Here is an 18,563-nt window from a genome sequence, read left to right on the forward strand (position 1 = left end):
CACAGAAACTGTAGGAGGTGAATATAAAGCCCAAGGTCATCTATTTTCAGGACTAACAGCCAAGCTAATTTGAATCTAGTTAAAATTTAGACATGGTACCACAAATTACATGGGACCTGATCCTTTAGCATAGTGTTGCCAATAAGAATGTACTTAATCGGCACCGTTAATTTGTAGCCAATGCACCTACTGGGTGTGGTGTACTGGCCCATTTGTTGGCATTGAGGCCACTTACAGAGGCTATGTCTACACCAGAGAGTTTTGTTGAAAATGGGTTTTATTGACAAAATTCCGGGAGCATCTACACACAAAACACATTTTGTCGACAGAAACTGTCGACAAAAGAGCCATTTAGATGCTCCGAGGGGGCTTTCTGTTAACAGAGGGGACTGAAAGATAGATCTGCTTTAATGTGTAGACCTGATCTGTTGACAAATGTTTTGTCAGAACATCTCTTCCAACAGTAACTTCTGTCAAAAGATGCTTCTAATGTAGCCACAGCCAGGTGGAATGAGTATGCTCTATAGCCTTAGCCATCAGCCACCTGGCTTTTAGCTCATGCTTAGCTATTTCGGAATAGGTGCTTTTCCTCACAGAATGAGGTTTACCAATTTTGAAATAAACCAACTACTATTCTGAAATTTTTTCAAAATAGTGGCTGTGCTGTGTAGCTGCTAGGGTAATTATTTCAAAATAACAGATGTTATTTTGAAATAACTCAGCTGTGTAGACATACCCTAACTGTGCAGACATGTGAGTCATTTGGTTTTTCATGGTGGAAGGAGTGTAGAAGCTGTATAACATGAGTCTGAAACATTTTTTGGCTGGTTCAGGGATGCAGTTTAAGAGCGGGTGGTTTCAGGTTGCTTTCTCAGATAACCACATGTTTAATTGACCTGGTATTTTGACATTTGGTGCTTAGAACTGCTACCTGAAGAACTCAAGCTGAGGGCATTTTATTGATACATATAGGCTGAAACAGAGGGACACTTAATCAGGCCATGGTGTGTAGCATGTACCATTATTGTTTGTCACTTTGTCAGCCCTAAGAAGGGTGTGAAGGTAACAGAGAGAGAAGATAGAGGTTATCTAAAGCCTAGTCATAGCAATATATTTTTCAGGATGTGTTTTACCATATTAATCACTGTAAAATACTGCAAAGGTTTTATTTTAATGTAGCACTGAAATGTTTTTTATTGATAAGATAATACTGTATAAACACAAAGCTTTCAAAGAATCATAGAATAGTAGAACTGGAAGGGACCTCAAGCAATCAAGTCCTGTCTCCTGCCCTCACGGCAGAACCAAGCACCATCTAGATCAACCCTGTCAGATATTTATCTAATCTACTCTTAAATATATCCAGTGATGGAGATTCCACAACCTTCCTCAGCAATTTATTCCGGTGTTTAACCACCCTGACAAGAAGTTTTTCCTAATGTCCAACCTAAACCTCCCTTGCAGCAATTTAAGCCCATTGCTTGCCTTATCAGCAGAAGGTCAAGGAGATTCAGGTGCCACCCAGCTGATTAGCAGAGGGTCCACAGCCAACAGCCTGTTTCTACTAGTGGTACACATTACCATATCCCTTGGTGCACATAAGAAAATATTCTGCCCATAGATGAAAAAAAAATGAGAGGGAATACTGCCCCATGATGGAGAAGGATGAGCTGTGCTGGGCCTGGACAGCCCCCACCCCCACCCCACTCTCTCTGCAAAGTTTGTGCAAGCTAGAGGGAGATGTTAGATGGGGAGGAAGAGTAGGTGCCAGGTGGACAGATGGGGCGGGAAGTAGCTGACCTTGCTCTAAACACCTGTGAAGGAGCCCCATGGGAGTTCCTGTTGCCTGAGGCTGGGGAATACCAACCTGACCAACCCTGCACAGCAGAAGCTGATGACTTTTTGAATACCAGAATCTTTGTTTGTTCAGTTCTTTGTCATGCCACAAGAAGACCAGGCTCTGGTAGGAAGTGATGCAGGGAGGCAGGTGCGTCACCTCCAAGGCACAGGGCTTAGTTGCCACTCTGTGGGTCCTGGGTGCAGACCCAGACTCAGATGTTGGACCTGAGTCCCCAGACAACTGCTGAAGAGAGGATAGTGCCAGTAGACTGTCCCTCAGCAGGGAGCCATCTTGGTGCAAGGCTCCAGACCACAAGATCTTGACCCAAGAGGGAAGCTTCCCTCACTACTGAAGATGTCCACATTAACAGACTCTTCACAGGTACACCAAATGTATACCTGAAAGTGTCACCTCACTGGAAGGTTGTGTTGTTAATAGGTGAGACTGCTATGTGGCAGAGCTATAATAAGAAATGGGAATGCAAGAGAAGTAGACAACATTTCCTATCCTGGTATGACACCTGCGTGGACCAGGTGGCAAGTGGCCCTCCATGTGTGAGTGATTGTTGGCGAGAGGTGATTTGCCTGTATGAGTTAAACTAGTGGAAAATTAGAGGGTGGAATTATGGCTAGAATTTCAGAATCCTCTACAGCTGTCTGACAGCATGGTAAAAGGGGATTTTATTCTTCAAACTAGCAGAATCTGCTGGCCTATCACTTGTGTGTTTCCCTGTCTCAGGGTCACACACTTTCCCTTATCCAAATTAGCCAAACCTTCAGGATTTGGAAAAAGGAACTCAGAAGGGAGTCAAGGAGTCCCATGGCTTGAACGTAGGCATCAAGACTTCAGTGTTTTATTCCTGACTCTGACACTGACCGTCTTGGCGGCTTTGAACAAGCAAATTTGTGCTTCAATTTCCCTCTCTGTCAAATGGGGGATAACAGTCGCTTTTCTCGATCCTTAACTTGGAGATAATATCTACCCTTTTTTCTGTAAACCCTTTGAGCTCTTCTGCTAAGAGGCACCATATAAATGCAATATAATAAACCTCAGGAAAGCATACCTTGTGAAATGTTTGCTTTGCTTCTGTGAGTACAACAGAAACATTCTTTGCTGTAAATCACAAGCAGTCCCGTGACATTTCAGAGACTAAGGGTATGTCTATCCAGCAAGATCATTCCAAAATAACAGCTGTGATTTTGAAATAGCTTTGCTAGCATCTACACAATCCAACTGCTATTTTGAAGTAGTGATTGACCTATTTCAAAGTAGGTAGCCCTCATTCCACAAGGAGTAGCACCTATTTCAAAATGGGCCATAGGCCATGTCTGCACTACTCTCCCTTTTGGAAGGGGCATTTAAATGACATGGATGGGAACTGGCTAATGAGGCACTGATATGAATATTCAGCACCTCATTAGCATCATGGTGGCCAGTCGCACTTAGAAAGTGCCGCTTTCAAAATGCAAACTGGGCAAGTAGACACAGACACTTTGAAAGAAACCCCAAACTTCAAAATTCCCTTATTCCCAGTTCATTTGGGGAATAAAGGAATTTTGAAGTCTGAAGTTTATTTTGAAGCACACGCATCTACACAGCCAGTTTGCATTCCAAACATAGCACTTTTGAAGCGCCACTGGCTGCTATTATGCTAATCAGGTGCTAAATATTCATATCAGCGTGTCATTAACCAGTTCCAATCCGTGTCATTTAAATGCCGCTTCTGAAAGGGCGGGGCAATGTAGACACGGCCACTGCGTGACCAATGGCTCTATTGTATGTAGATGCTCTGTTTCAAAATAACTGAGATCTGTTTCAAAGTGCATTTTGTGTGTAGCAGCAGTGTTTCGAAATAAACTATTCTGGAATATCAAAACAAAAAGCAGTCAAGTAGCACTTTAAAGACTAGCAAAAAACTATTTTTGCTAGTTTTTAAAGTGCTACTTGACTGCTTTTTGTTTTGATAGTGTATAGACTAGCACAGCTCCTTCTCTGTTACTATCCTGGAATATCTCTTCTAGAATAGCTCATTTTGAAATAATGCTGCTGTGTAGACATATCCTAAGAAATGTATTAGGGCATGAGCCTTTGTAGGTAAAACCCACTTCATCTGATTGGATCTGGAGTGGAAAACTTTCTTTCTTGTAGTATTCTGATGCCTCCTGCTGGAACCAGCAAGTGGAAAATCTTAAGGGAAGGATAAGGAAACAACTGAAAGGTTTGACTTGAATTTTGCCGGAAGGTCTTCCAGATCCCTTCATATGGACTTTGTCTCCTGCCTGTTTTTTTTTCTAATGCATTATCAGCATGTTCACTTCATATTATTAATTTCATAGTACCAAGTGTATATTTTGATATGTCATGTTTCACGCTGTTGAGCATGTTGCATTTAGGCTCAACAGACATCTAAGCAGCTCTGAGTGCTCAGATAATTTGTCTGAATCCTGCCACCTTCCCTATTCTGCTAAATACTCTACCATCACTTTTATGGGTGGCAGTTTATTCACTTGAAAAATTTCTTCCTCAAAAGCTGGTATCTGTAGAGCACTTGATACTAGACAATGAAAGATTCATATTTCTAAATTAATTACTTGCCCTTGACTTTCTCATCTGTCCTCTGTAAATACTATTTAATCCCATTACTAGCTGATATAATGGGATTTCCTGTGGGATATAGGTCAAAGAAGTGTCTTTATTATTTAGTCTTCAATTTCTGTTTCACTGGAGGCTTTTAAATAGCTATGAAATAATATTAACTATATTAACTGATATGCTATATATGACTTGTTTGCATTAACTGTATAACTCAATTTTGGGAGCTTCTTTTTTGAAGGAAAAGATATTGTAGAGGGACACTGGTTAAGAAAAATTAATAGTAGCTGCTTCCTGAACATCAGGGCCCCTTCAGATGTCTGCAGTTGGGTTACTATAACTCCTACACACTTCTGAAAGCCTCGGCCATTGTACATCATCAGAGTGATGTTTATAATTCGGTCACAGTGAGAAATGAAGACTTGTATTGTGTTCACTTCTTTTGCCTTATTATAACCTTGAGGAAATTCATCCCTTCACTGTTAGAAATGGTCTGATCCTCTGGTGGAAGGGTACTCTAGGGGTTAGACTGTGGAGCTGAGCTCCTGGGCTATATTCTCAGCTCTGCCAATTCAGGTTGATGGTAGGCAAGTAGGTTTCCAAATCTGCAAAACGAGGAAGTTATCTTTAACAGGAGCTGCCATCCAAAGATCTCAAAGCACCATGGACATATTAATCCTCACATTATCATGGCAAACTGAGGTCCAGAAAGGCAGGTTGGACTGGCAAAGAGTTTTTAGGAGAACTAGGAACAAGAACAAAGTGACCTGAGTTCTAGTTGTGATTTTGCCCCAACACCATCTTTTCCTGAAATCTTGAGTTGTTTTCAGGACACGTTTGCCCGTCAGTCACAACGGATAGTCCTAAAACTGCTACCAGTTGAACCTCTCTAGTCTTGCACCTTTGGGATCTAACTGGTGTGGAACCAGAGAATTTGACGAACCTCGGGAGATCACTATTGTCTAGCAACATTACTGATACCTCCAAGGCAGATTGGGTTCTTAGAAGACATTTAGAGGTAACTTAGAGCTAAGTGATAGCACAGAACACTAAGAGCCAAGACTGGTGGCTGTAAACAAATTTATGGGATCATGGGAAACTTGGCCACACTCATGATAAGCGAGCATCATGCTAGCTAAAATCACATGCTCATGCAGGTAGAAATAAAAAGAGCACAGTACTGGAAGTTGTATAACACCCCATTAGCCCAGCCTCTCCACGATCCAGTTCAGGAGAGAGGTTTTTAGTACATTTGACGTGTATCTTACCTTGCAAGATTCGTGATCATTTAGGGTATTTATTTAAACAAATTACCCAGCAATGAAAGAGACAGAGAGACAAAACTAGAAAAAGAACTCTCTGCTGTAGTTAGAAACATGGCAGTGAAAGATGGAGAAGAGCTGTTGGTTTGAGTCTTTCCTTTGCAAATGTAGGTCACACTTGTGTCCCTTTGTAAAAGGATGTGTCATAATCATACTGCTCTGACATTGTACAAGAAGCAATAGTGTATATCTCTGTTGTGTCATAGGAACAACAGCACATCAGGATGCTCATTGAACTTCCACTACTGAAGTTCTGGCTTCTTTAAAATGTCATATATTCAAAAGTATCTGAAAAATGCTACCCGTCCTGCCCTCCTTTGCCTGGTTATTTTAACAATGAGGGAAAGACAAAGATGGCAAATCTTTTTGATTAGATGAATTTCCAGCCTGTTTTCTGTGCTAGACAATCAGAGGAAAATCAAAGGCATCACAGACCCGGCCAAAAAGGTCATTTGCTCCTTCAACACTCATTAAAAAGGTATTACATGAGCAGCTGATATGTAAGTAGTAGTGGCAGGTGCTTGACGGCCGATGGTGTCCGCTGTATGTAGTGATATAAAAACCCTGGGCTTGGTACACTCTCTAGGACTGTAATGCTGCCGTAAGTCAGTGTAACACATCAGCTAGTTCTGTCTCTATATCTGTCTTTCTCTGCTCACTCCTGTACTCTGGAAATATCCTACAGAGGAGTCCAAACCACAAAGTTCAGACCCAGAAGTGAGCGTCAGGGTAAATAGGGCTATTTCTTTGGGTATGTCTTCATTGCCCAGAAGATTGACCCGGTCAGGGTTGTTCTTTTGGGGTTCAATTTCATACACCTACTGGGGAAACACAAAATTAAACTACCAGGTGTTGACAGTCGACCTCGGTACTCCTCAATCTCAAGAAGAATAAGAAAGGTGGATGGGAGAGTTTCTCCCATCGACCTCCCTCCGTGAGGACAGCCTGGTAAGTCAATTGTAGATAAGTTGATTCCAGCTACGCAGTTGCCATAGCTGGAATTGCATATCTACAATCTACTTTAAGGCCTAGTGTAGACCTGGCTTTAAACATATTCTCTCTTTGCTTTTCTGCTGTTTCAGCCTGGTTGGTCCCTAGCTGACCCTGCTCCTGGTTAGAACAGAGCAGCAAACTCAAATGAACGTCAACAAGAATTCCTGTGGCACCATATCAACTAATAGCTATTTTGGAACATAAGCTTTTGTGGGCAAAGACCCACTTTGTCAGAAGCATGAGTGGGGCATCATGAGTCCCCCACTCATGCATCTGATGAAGCAGGTCTTTTCCCAAGAACGCTTGTACTCCAGAAGATCTGTTAGTCTATCGTATGCCACAGGAATTCTTGTTGTTTTTCAAGATACAGACTAACATGGCTACCACTCTGATACTTGTCAAATGAACATGATCACTGTGGTGTGAACAGCCTGTTGGATACTGGGGAGCATGACATCTGCTCTGCTTATGCTGTTTGCACACAGAGCAAAACGCATAGTGGGCATCTGTGAAAAGGCCCATTTTCTTGACATGAAATAACTTTGCAAATAGTTGCAAACCATGCCAGTCCCAAGCATGCAAAAATCACAAGATTGTCCTGAGATCTGAAAAAAAGCACCTTTTGGCTTCTTGGATTTTTCCCCTAGTTTTTGATCATTTAATGTTTGCATTTTCAAGCTTTTCTCCACATGTATCAGACATAGAAACAACGTAATCTGTGCTTTATGTCCTAACAGGACTCCATAGGCTAGGGCTGTAAGAGAAGTACTGTACCAGTTATCTTCAGGCTTGGGATAAAATCATAACACTTGGCTGCAGTGACTCAGGTTTTGTGTGTTTGGTGTTTGATTAATGTCCTTGTTCTGCGATTGCCTGTAGAGTCTACCAGGAAAACAGGCTAGGCAAGTGGTGTGAGGGGAATGAAAACGAATATTAAAAAAATCTTGCTCTGGGAGTGTACAGGAGAGAACTTTTATTTCAGGCATTCTTCATTCATGGTTCAGAAGTCTACCTAACACAATTATTTTTTCTGCCTTTAAGTATTTCTTTTATTCCCTGTGCTCCCATCTCTAGTAATGATTGTATCTCTTTGCCATTAATCTCCACCCAGCTGCAGTCTGAGGGTATGCAGCAATGCATCTCACATCCACTTTGAAAAGGGTGTTGTAGTTTAGTTGCTGGCAGTCAGCAGTGAATTCCCACTGTAGCCTTGTACGGGTTTTTAATTATGGCGTAAAACTGCATCATGCAACAGGTGCAATGGAGCATATAAATGTTATTCTTGCATATGAAATGTATTCTTGTTGTACTACCTTGCCAGACCAGAGGAAGATTATAACAAGCAGTTTGCAGCTGGCTGAAAATTTCACTCCTGACCCTTTGGACACCCCAGTGTTTTCTCTGCAGCTCCTGGGCTGCTGCTTTCGTAGTTTTCTTTATGCTGACCCTGCAAGGAAGACTAATATTACCAGCTGCTGTGGACACAAGCTCCTTCTAATTACAACCTATATTTCTGGAGTACTGACAGCATTCTCAGCCTCTTCTTCGCTATGCCTTCCAAAGGGAAATCAGCACCTGTCAAAACAATCTGAGATGCTTCTTTGGTCTGTTTTGTTTCTTAGCTTTTAAAAAATACCCACCTTGTGCTGTAGGTAAGACTATTGACAAACATACAGGCTTCTGGGGGCTATCTTCCAAAAGAGAAAGCTAGTCTACAGGGGAGATCTAGGCTCTTGTGCCTCTGCTACATAAGGGAGTCAACTGGGTTTAGTTTTTCTCTGCTCTGGTGCATGTGAGACCTCTGAGTCCAACCTTTTCTGGGTTCTGTGAAGCTCCACACTGTCTTTGGGAGTGTCTATTGCTGCTATGGGCAAAAATCCAAGATATTGGCCTGGGGCCTTGTCTACACTAAAGCGTTGGCTGGTTACATCTCAGCAAAGCCCCCTAATGGGGTGAGAGTGTTTTAACTCCTTTTCTTCTGCCACCGTAGCTACACCCCACCTCGCTGACTGATAATAGTTAAGATAGAAGCACTCTGTTGTCACAGTAGTCGCAGCTACGCCAGTGGTTATGCAGCATAGCTATGTTGGCAGGAGTATGTGTGTTTTTTCACTCAGAGTGGGTTTAGCCACGCCAGCAAAACTTTGCAGTGTGCAAATGGACCAATGGTCTGATCCAGTATAACATTTCCTTTGTTCCTCTGAGTTTCCTTCCTTTCATACATGTCAATTAATGCATCAGTAGAGATGGATATCTGAGGTGTTCTGTGCTGGAGCATTGAATTCTAAGGCTGTGATGGCTTCGTTGTCCTTAAATACTTGCATTATAGGGCACCAAACACAAATCTAGGGAACAAGCACTGAAATCTCCAGTGCAGGGACTGTCTGGGGTTGGAGGCATACATAGCAGTGAAACTTCTGCCTGCAACCTTAACTGCACCTCAGTGAAGGCTTTGGTGAGAGGAATAAAGAAGCTAATTACATCCACCTTACGAGGCGTCCATGAAAATCCTACCTATAAATAGCTGTTTGAGGAAGCTATAGCAATTGAGATAAATGGATCTTCTCTATTTGATTAGCTGCAGAGCAAATTTGAGCTCATTCAATTTTTATTTTATTTAGCATGATTCCACCTTTATTGTCCTCTGACTAGAGATGTGTCTTACTGTCTGGGGAGAAACCACATTCAGGATTTGCACAAAGGTAGGCTCACGATACAGTGCCCTGTGTATATATGAACAGTGGGGTTAGGTGGGGCATGAATTTTATACCCATGATCAGGAGTTTGGATAACTGAGAGGGAATGAGTCATTCAGCAGCAGAGTGACCTCTTCCACTGCTAGAGGCATGTCCTCTTCTTTACAGAATCATAGGGATGGAAGAGACCTCAGGAGGTCATTAAGTCCAACCTCCCACTTAAAGGAGAACTAATCACAACTAAATCATCCCAAACAGGACTTTCTCAAGTTGGACTTAAAAACCTCTAGGGATGGAGATCCTACCACCTCTCCAGGTAACCTATTCCAGTGTTTCACAGCCCTCCCGGTGAAATAGGTTTTCCTAATATCCAACCTAGACCTCTCCCACTGCAACTTGAGACCATTGCTCCTTGTTCTGTCATCTGTCACCACTGAGAGCGGCATCTCTCCAGCCTCTTTGTAATCCCCCTTCAAGTAGTTGAAGGCTCACTCTTCTGTTCCGTAGACTAAACAAGCCCAAATCCCTTAACACTCCTCATAAGTCATTTACTCCAACCACCTAAATATTTTTGTTGCCCTTCACTGGACTCTCCTTTTGTAATGGGGGATCCAGAATTAGACATAGTATTCTAGTCTCTGTTATCCAAACCTTCACATTGTCTGACTCTCTTCCTTGTCTCCCCGCACAACACACACTCTGCAGAGAACACCTATCTCATTCTGGGGGGACAAGGAAGGAGTTCAGATCATAGGGTTTCACTTAACTGGAGCTCACTGTAAATGAGTGTGAGCAAATGCATTTAGATTTCCTGTAACATGTTTTTGCGCTTTGCAGATGGGGGCTCTTTCCCTGACCAGTAAACCTATTGTGCATTCTCTCCAGATGAAATGCCTTCCTCTCCTGCTTTCAAAGCTAGAAACATATAGTATAACCATCTAGTACGCAGTTTACCCAGGCGTATCAGGATTAGGGATGGTCTAGAAAGAGCTTGGTCCTGCCATGAGGGCAGGGGGCTGGACTCGATGGCCTCTCGAGGTCCCTTCCAGTCCTACTCTTCTATGATTCTATGATTTGTGCCAGTTCACCATAGGAAGGTGTGTAATACCTTAGAACCTCCCTAAAACATCTACTGAGTCCTTCAGCATTCCGCAAACCAAGGAATGGGCATTTAAGGGCTTCTGTATTCTATAGCGCAATGTAATGCTGTGTAATGCAGGAGAACTGGAGAAAGAGAACCTCTTGGCCCACAAAGTTATAAAGAGTGCCTGAAGAAGGTCATGTGGGGCTATAGTCAGTTTTCTGCTCTCTGCCTACAGGAGTAACCTACTTAATAGACAGCCCTCGCACTTTGATGCCTGTCTCTTGGTGAGCCAGAGGACTTATTGGACAAATTGCTGTCAGGGCGGTCTAAATAATACTTAACCCTGTCATACATCCAGGGGACCAGACTACATGACCTTTCAAGGTCCCTTCCAGCCCTACCAGAGGTGACTGGTGTGGGAATTCTGGGGGGGGCACTGGCCATGTACCCCTGCCATGCTCCCTTGCCCCTCCCACTTACACGTGTGCTCTGCCCATGCCCCATTCTCTCCAGCCTCTGCTCTGCCTTGCCCACTTCTTCCCACAGAGGCACTGCTCCACTTCTGGTGAGTGCAGGGTAGTCCTCCCCTGCCCTGGAATCGGAGTAGGAGTATCCGAAATTGGAAGCTCGCACTACTTTCAGGCCATGATGCTCCAGGTGAGGGGCAAGATTGACCCCTGCACTCATCAGAAGTAACACAGCGCTGAGGATGGATACAGGCATGTTGATGCTGTAGGGGGGAGGCGTGTGCCCCTGCGCACTCCCATGTGTTGCCTATGAGCCCTATGATTCTATTTCCATATTTCCTTCCCTTAGGAGCACCAATGTTTTGCATTTTGCTGGCTGATGGGTTAGCTCCTTAATGCACATCGTTATTTTAGTATGAGTTTAATTCCCTATTGGAGCATGACTGGTGGTCCTCATTACTCACTCCCTCACCTGACAAGTATTTTCAAACGTAGTTGTATTATCCTTCTGTTCTGTAAGTTTAGCGCATACTGGTGGGGGAGGGTTGTCTTAACAACTCTGGAGATGGAGCCAGCCACAAAATGGATGTGAGCTTCCTGCCAGGATGTCCTAACCTTGCACTAGAGAGATCGCATCTACCATGGGTTTGGGAGGATAATTCAACTCCTGCTCCTTTGCTGAGGTCTGAGCCAACTGTGATGTGGATTCTTGACTGCTGGGAACTGCTCTGATGCCCATCTCTCTTCTCAGAACAGCAATTAGATGAGTGTAGGCTGCTTTCAAAGGCTATGTCTTATCTGGCAGGCACTATCAGGATAGGGCAGTATCCCGAAATAGCTGGCTGTGTCTAAAAAACGCACCTGTTGTCTCAAAACAGTTTCCAAGATAATAGTCACACTATTGCAGCATTCCTGTACTCTTTCGTTCAAGGAGGAGTGCAGGGGTGCCTTGAAATAGTGCTCTATTTCAGCAAGGGGCTCTGTTTAGTCAGTACCACGTGCCAAAATAGCCTATTTCAAAATTACCTTGCAATAATCTATGCAATAATTGTGTCGCTCGTTTTGAGGTTAGGCTGCCATGTAGACACAGCCAAACTGAGCAAGCTCAAGTAATAATTGATCCTTAGCCTATGTAGGGTTTTTTCTATCATCATATCTTAAAGCTCTTTACAAAAGGAGGCATGTTCCATTTTCTCCATTGGAAGGACTCTGTCCTGTTCCCTTGAACCATCTGATTCCCAGTTTTTTCCCAAGGTGACTAGGAAGCATATTGGGTCTTGGGTAATTGCTTGCCCAAGAAAATACTGTCTAGCTTTCTGCTTTCACCAAGAGGCAGTGGTGTCAGGAGCACCCCAAAAATGGGGGGGTAGATGCCCAAACCATGGCCCCACCCCTATGCTGTGCCTCCCCACGGCCCTGCCTCCAATTTCCCCTTTCTTCCTGTGCCTTCACCATCGTGTTGCTTCTACCACCTGAGCCCCCACCCTCTTACCACTCAGCTTTACAGTCAGTCAAACAATTTGAAAGGAGGGGCCTGGCCTCCAGGTCCCTCCATTTCCAGCACCCATGGATGGCACCCAATTTAAGACGTCACCTGCAAGGCAGTTTGCATTTTGTACATGCTCTGATGTCCATCGTGGAGCAGCTTGCTGCATGCTCTGCAGTCTTGCTGTCTTTGGTGCCCATGGGTGTCAAGGAGAGAAGCTGAGCATCATTCAAGTGCAACAGAGAATCCCAGAATGCAAACTTTCTCTGACTCCTCTCCCTGGAGTAAGCAGCTGTCCAGAGCTGGGCTGCCGTGGAGCAGTTATTCCCTCAGGAGGTGAGGTGCACAAGATCTGTTGTTTTCAAGTTCTTTAATCATTACCTAATAATTTGCCACATATTGTCGAGTCTCTTTCGTGGTTTGCTTCTTAGAAAAGTTACCGAGACTGAAATAATCGTACCCATCCATCTCCTCCAACAAGTGAAATAGACTGCACAAGGTATGTGCCAGCCATTTTTTTCAGGCAGTTTTATTTTTGGCAGCACAACTTTGCTGCTGGAAGCTGGGGGTGGGGAGAGGTTGTCTGTCTCACATACTAATGCAAACATAACACAGGCCTTCTGCCTCCCCTGCATTTTTGATTTGACCATTTCTCTTCTGTTTCCCTCCAAGCTCTGTACACGAGTGGTAAGAGGGTTCATTCATAGCTCTGACTTTTGCAATGATTTCATTCTTGTCATCCGAGTACCATGGTTAGCACTAGGAAGTGGCCAGCTGCTTTCAATAAAGCAAGCAGCCACTCAAACCTCAGACTCGATCTCAAACCTGGTGAAACCTGAGCTGTTTTTCAGATCCAGTTTTATTCTGAAAAGCACTCATGAAAAATAGACATCATTTTATTCAGCAGACCTGTTTGTGGGCATAAGGGTCAGTGGTCCCTCTGATTTTTTTCCATCCATGTGTGGAATAAATTTTATGTGCATCAAAACAAGTGCAGGTGTGCACTGCCCCTTAAAGCACATGCTACCAGCTGTGGGCTGTCTGCAAATCAGCTGGGTGCCAGTGGAATATCTCTTAGCGGAAAGGGATGCCACATGCATGCCAGCTTTTATTATTTGTCAGGAAACAACAATCACAGCTCCTGGGAGCTGGCCTGATATTTCAAGTCTCGGAGGGACAGCCGTGTTAGACAGTAGCTGCAAAAACAACAAGGAGCCTCATCTCCGCTCAGGCTGTAGAGGAGACTCATTCTTTCTCTCTGTAAGTGGTCTAAGTGCTGCTACGTGGGCCAGTGAATCACTCCCACTTGTTGTGTGGATTACACAAACCTACTGTGAACAAGTGCCCCACCATGCAGGAGTGCACTGTGCACCCTCCAAAGGTCTGCGATGCGCTCCATGCCTTTCTAGTAACTTGCAAATGTGGCTACTCACATATGAAAAACAAAAGAATGAGGTGGATTAAGTTTTAAATGTGCATTAATCCAGCTGATAAGGGCTAAATTCACTTACAAAACAGTGTAGCATGGCGTATCCCCTCTTGAAATCTTTAGCCCCTATCTTCTGTATTCCCCCCACATTTGCATTATTATAAAAAACCTCTGCCTCTCTCCATCTTAGAATGACAGAACTGAATTAGCTGCCTGCTCTCTCCGCCTGTGGAATGCTGTAAACCTTATCTCTGATTAAATTTGATTCATTCTGTCAGATACAGTAATTAATTTACTTCTCCCACCAGCTAGCATGCCTGTGAATATCCAGTTGGCCGGGGTGGTAAGGGTATGGTCCAGCCCAGTAATATAAACCAGGACACCTGCTAATACACTAATTTGTATTCATTCAAATATTGTCACTGCTTCAAGTTGCCTGAAATAAAATTGTTTGGATCAGTAACTACAGGTTCCACCCCTCTGGTCCACCCTGGTCAGGACCTGACAGGTCCCGGAGAAGAGAATTTGCTGGACCAGGGAAGGTTCCTTGCCATGGCCCCCAAGATGCCTCCCCGGCCACTGGGCTGTACCCCTGCCTTCTGCCCCAGTGCAGAGAGAGGAAGCTGGCTCTGACCTGCACTGGGGACAGAATTCCAGCCTGCATGTCTGCCCCCAGCCCCAAGGGGTTGCATGGGAAAGCTGGCCCCAGCCTTGCATGTCTGGACCCCCCCAGGGGCCGCTGGGAGGACGTGGGCTCCGCTGCAGCACCCCACACTCCTTGGGCTGCTAGAGTACACGGCTCCCTAGTCCAGTGACATCCTGCTGGACAAGGGATGTTGCCAGCCCAGAGAGTGCTGGATTTAGGAGTTCCAACCTACACAGTGAAGTTCTTATTCTTCAGAAGGGGCTTGATCTAGCACTCGTTGACATCGGTGGGCAAGCTCCCATTCACATCTTTGGGCACTGGATTGGACCTTACATGCTGATTGCGTAAGAGCATAAGAATGGCCATGCTGGGTCAGACCAGTGGTCCATCTAGCACAGTAACCTTTCCTCCAACAAAGGCCAGATGCCCAAGAGGGAGTAAACAGGACAGGTGATCACCAAAGCCATCACTCTCCTGTCATCCATTTCCAACCTCTGACAAACAGGGGCTAGGAACACCATTCTTGCCTGTCCTGGCTAGTAGCCATTGATGGAGCTAACCTCCATGAATTTATCTAGTTCCTTTTTGAACCCTGTTAAAGTCCTGGTCTTCTCAACATCCTCTGGCAAGAAGTTCCACAGGTCTGCTCTGCGCTGTGTGAAGAAAAGCTTCCTTTTGTTAGTTTTAAACCTGCTACCCCCTAATTGCATTGGGTGAGCTCTAGTTCTTGTGTTATGGGAACAGGTAAATAACTTTTCCTTATTCACCTTTCCACACCAGTCATGTTCTTCTAGATCTCTATCCTATCCACCCCCCGCAGTTTCCTTTTTTCTAAGCTGAAAAATCCCAATCTAATGTTGCTGCTTGTTTCCAGCACCATAAGCTATACCAAAGGGATGCCAGAACTGCTTTTATTTAATACATTAATTATTTTGTATCTTACAAATGAGAACTGCAAATCTAGCTGTAAAGAACAATGAACTAAATGGGTTTTGTCTTCATTTAACGCACAAATAATCAGAGATACAGTAAGATGAGCGGGCCCAACTCTTCACCACTGGCATCTGATGTTGTGTGCCCTCTTTTTTTTGTTCATCCTGAGACATCTACTGCCTGATTTTTCAAAAGCACTGAACACCTGAGCTTGGGCTCCATTGTAGCCCTAGCTTGAAATAAGTTGTGCAAGTTCCATTGCACGATTTGCATAACTTATTCTGAGGCATCTTATTTCGAACCTGGTACAGGCTACACTGCACCGGAATTCAAAATAAGTGCTTAATTCAAGCTTCCTGCTAACCCTCGTACGATGAAAGGGTTACTGGGAACAAAACAACATACTGTTTGGCTGTGCGTTTTCTATTTCAGGATACAAATGTGTTCTGAAATAGAAACAATAGTGTAGCCTTAGCCCTGTAGCCCCCCCTGACTTCCCTGGGAGCATGGGTCATCAGTGTATCAAGCCGGGAACCCAACAATTTGAAGTATCTGATATTACAAGCTGTTTTTAAAATATAGTGAGTGGGAAAAGAACTCTGCTGCTTTACGCATGTAACCCGGAGACCACTGACAAGGGAGAGTCAAGCCCATCTTACAGCCTGAGCTGAAAGCCAGCAGGCTTTTAGCTCATGCAGAAGAGGCTCATTAGCCCCTAACGTCACAGGTTCATTCCCTGGTGCCGAGAACCTGGGTCCAGCAGCCTTATGTACAGATAGACCAGTATAATGTAGATATGAACACCTCTCCAGAGGAAGATGGCCAGTTAGAGGAAGACATGAGTCACTCTTGATGGATTTGTCAACTTGTTCGAAAATCTGGCCAGATCAAAGACTTGACTTCCAGGCTCCTGCTCTAACCATTAGGGATACTACATCAGACATCTCAGCCTACGTCCACATCGCAGCATTATTCCTGAATAAGCTATTCTGGAAACAGTATTCCAGAATAGCTTCTTCTGCAGTAGCTCGGCTCCACACAAAATGCATTTTGAAACAGCGCTCAGCTATTTTGAAATAAAGCATCTGTACCCAACAGAACCTATTTTGAAATAGAGCCATTGGATGCACTATGGTTTATTCTGAAATAGGCTTTATTCCCTGTCTACAGCCCCTATTTCAAAATACTGACTTGGAAATAGGTTCTATTCCTTGTGGAATGAAGTGGAATGAAATAAGGCAACTGCTGTTTTGAAATTATTTTGAAAAAGCTGTTGCATTGTGTAAATGCTCACATAGTTTTTTTTCAAAAAAGTGGCTGCTGTTTCGAAATAACTTTGCTGTGTAGACATACCCCCAGGGATGCCTGTGATCACACACACGATAGCATCATTGCCTGCCCCATGCATTCAGCCTAATGTTGTAAGAACCTTTAATAACTTGTCCCTTCTGCCCTCTCTCTCTTCAGTGAAAGACACTTGAGTTTCCTCTGCAGATTTCTTGAAGTCAGACACAAACGCTGCAAGGAGAACCTCTGTCTGAGCTTCTTGCTCTGAACAGGAAAAACATGAATGAATCTCTTAGGTAAAGTCAGGAAGGTTTGAGTGACATGTTGCTTAGCTTTGAATAACAAGCACCTCTCTGGAGAACAGGATGTTTCTAGTAGAGAGGGGAAATATGGTTCTGAAGAGAGACTGTGACAGTGACAGGGTTTTTAATAGGTCAGTAGGAGAACACTCATGAGTACAAATGGCACATTTGCTTCATTGCCTGTCAACATTCATGCTCTCAGGAGGCCTATCATAGACTTGCAGTCACAGAAAGTAGGGTGGGGTTGAAACTGCAGGGGCTTGGGCATGCTGGTACTATTTCTCGTCTAAGGAAAAAAAAAGCAGCTTGGAAGCTCTGGTCCAGTTGACTTGGTCTCTGCTGCTGCTGTTTGGAGGGTTTAATTCATAAGCAATAATTAAGCTTCCCGTAAATTCAGACTAAGCCTCCCAGCTCCTCTCAGTTCTCAGCTATCCTCCCTGTTCTGCAGGCAGAAACTGGATTGCAGGGACATTGGCTTGCTCATGGTCACAGTGTCCCAGACAGAGCATACCAGCACTCAGTGGCCCTTGGGAAGATTCCATATGCATACTAGACTCCATGGGAAAGTTGCATGTCAGAAGTGCCTGTCAGCTGGTGGGAAAGGAGAAAACAGCACATCATTCTCCTTCCTGTGCCACGTGGATATTAGCCTAGTGGTTCCTTGGCTTTGGTCTGTTGTCCGCTTGTTCATAGTCTTCAGAAACCTGGCTTTGTTGCTTGCTTTTCTGCTCCTCTGTGCCTCCAAGCTCTTTGTTGTAGAGAGTGCTTGGTCCCGTAAGAGGAACTACCATCAAGAAGGCAACACGGCTGCCTACATTTATGGCTATTGTTGAGTAAGTGAGTGAGGAGAGGGAACAGTAGCTGTATTTTTTGGCAGGTGACCCATCAGAAGGTAAGTATCAAGGGGAGCAGGTCAGAAGGTGGACCACATGGTACTGGGAGCACATGTAGGGGAATAAGGGAAAGGACAGAGTGGGGAAGGGCTTCACAGGACATCTGTTAGGGATGATCTAGATGTTGCCTGGTCCTGTCGTGAGGACGGGGAACTGGGCTCGATGACCTCTCATGGTCCCTTCCAGTTCTAGTGTCCTATCATTCTATGAATGCATCAGTGCATTCAACTGCATGTGCTTCGCTACTTTACTTCCTGTCCCAAACTCTTGAATAATGCCACTGGACACGATTAAGCAGCCAGGGAGCTTTGAACCAGAGTGATCATGCATCGAAAGCATGAGCTCTTAGGTCAGTTTCTTTCTAAAGTGCTTTCAGGTAAAACATATTCTGTATAAAATTGACTGGGATCCAGAAGACCTGGATTCTAGTCCTGGCTCTGCTTCTAGTCTGCTGGGGGACCTCAGGCAGGTCAGAGCCATGCTCTGTGCCTCAGTTTCCCCACTTGTTAGATGAGGTTAATGATACTGACCTCTTTTGTAAAGTGCTAAGTAAGATCTGGATTGCATTTGTATTATTTCTGGAGGTCTTTGTA

At 44.2% G+C, this 18,563-nt stretch overlaps 1 protein-coding gene across 1 annotated transcript in view; it reads left to right on the top strand.

Annotated features, from left to right (window-relative positions):
* LOC142004191 (tetraspanin-15-like) overlaps positions 1–18,563 on the top strand; it is a 160,905-nt gene that overhangs the window by 130,493 nt on the left and 11,849 nt on the right. The gene's annotated exons all lie outside the window — the stretch shown is intronic.

This window comes from Carettochelys insculpta, chromosome 31 (genome assembly GCF_033958435.1).
Source record: "Carettochelys insculpta isolate YL-2023 chromosome 31, ASM3395843v1, whole genome shotgun sequence".
Classification (NCBI taxonomy): domain Eukaryota; kingdom Metazoa; phylum Chordata; order Testudines; family Carettochelyidae; genus Carettochelys; species Carettochelys insculpta.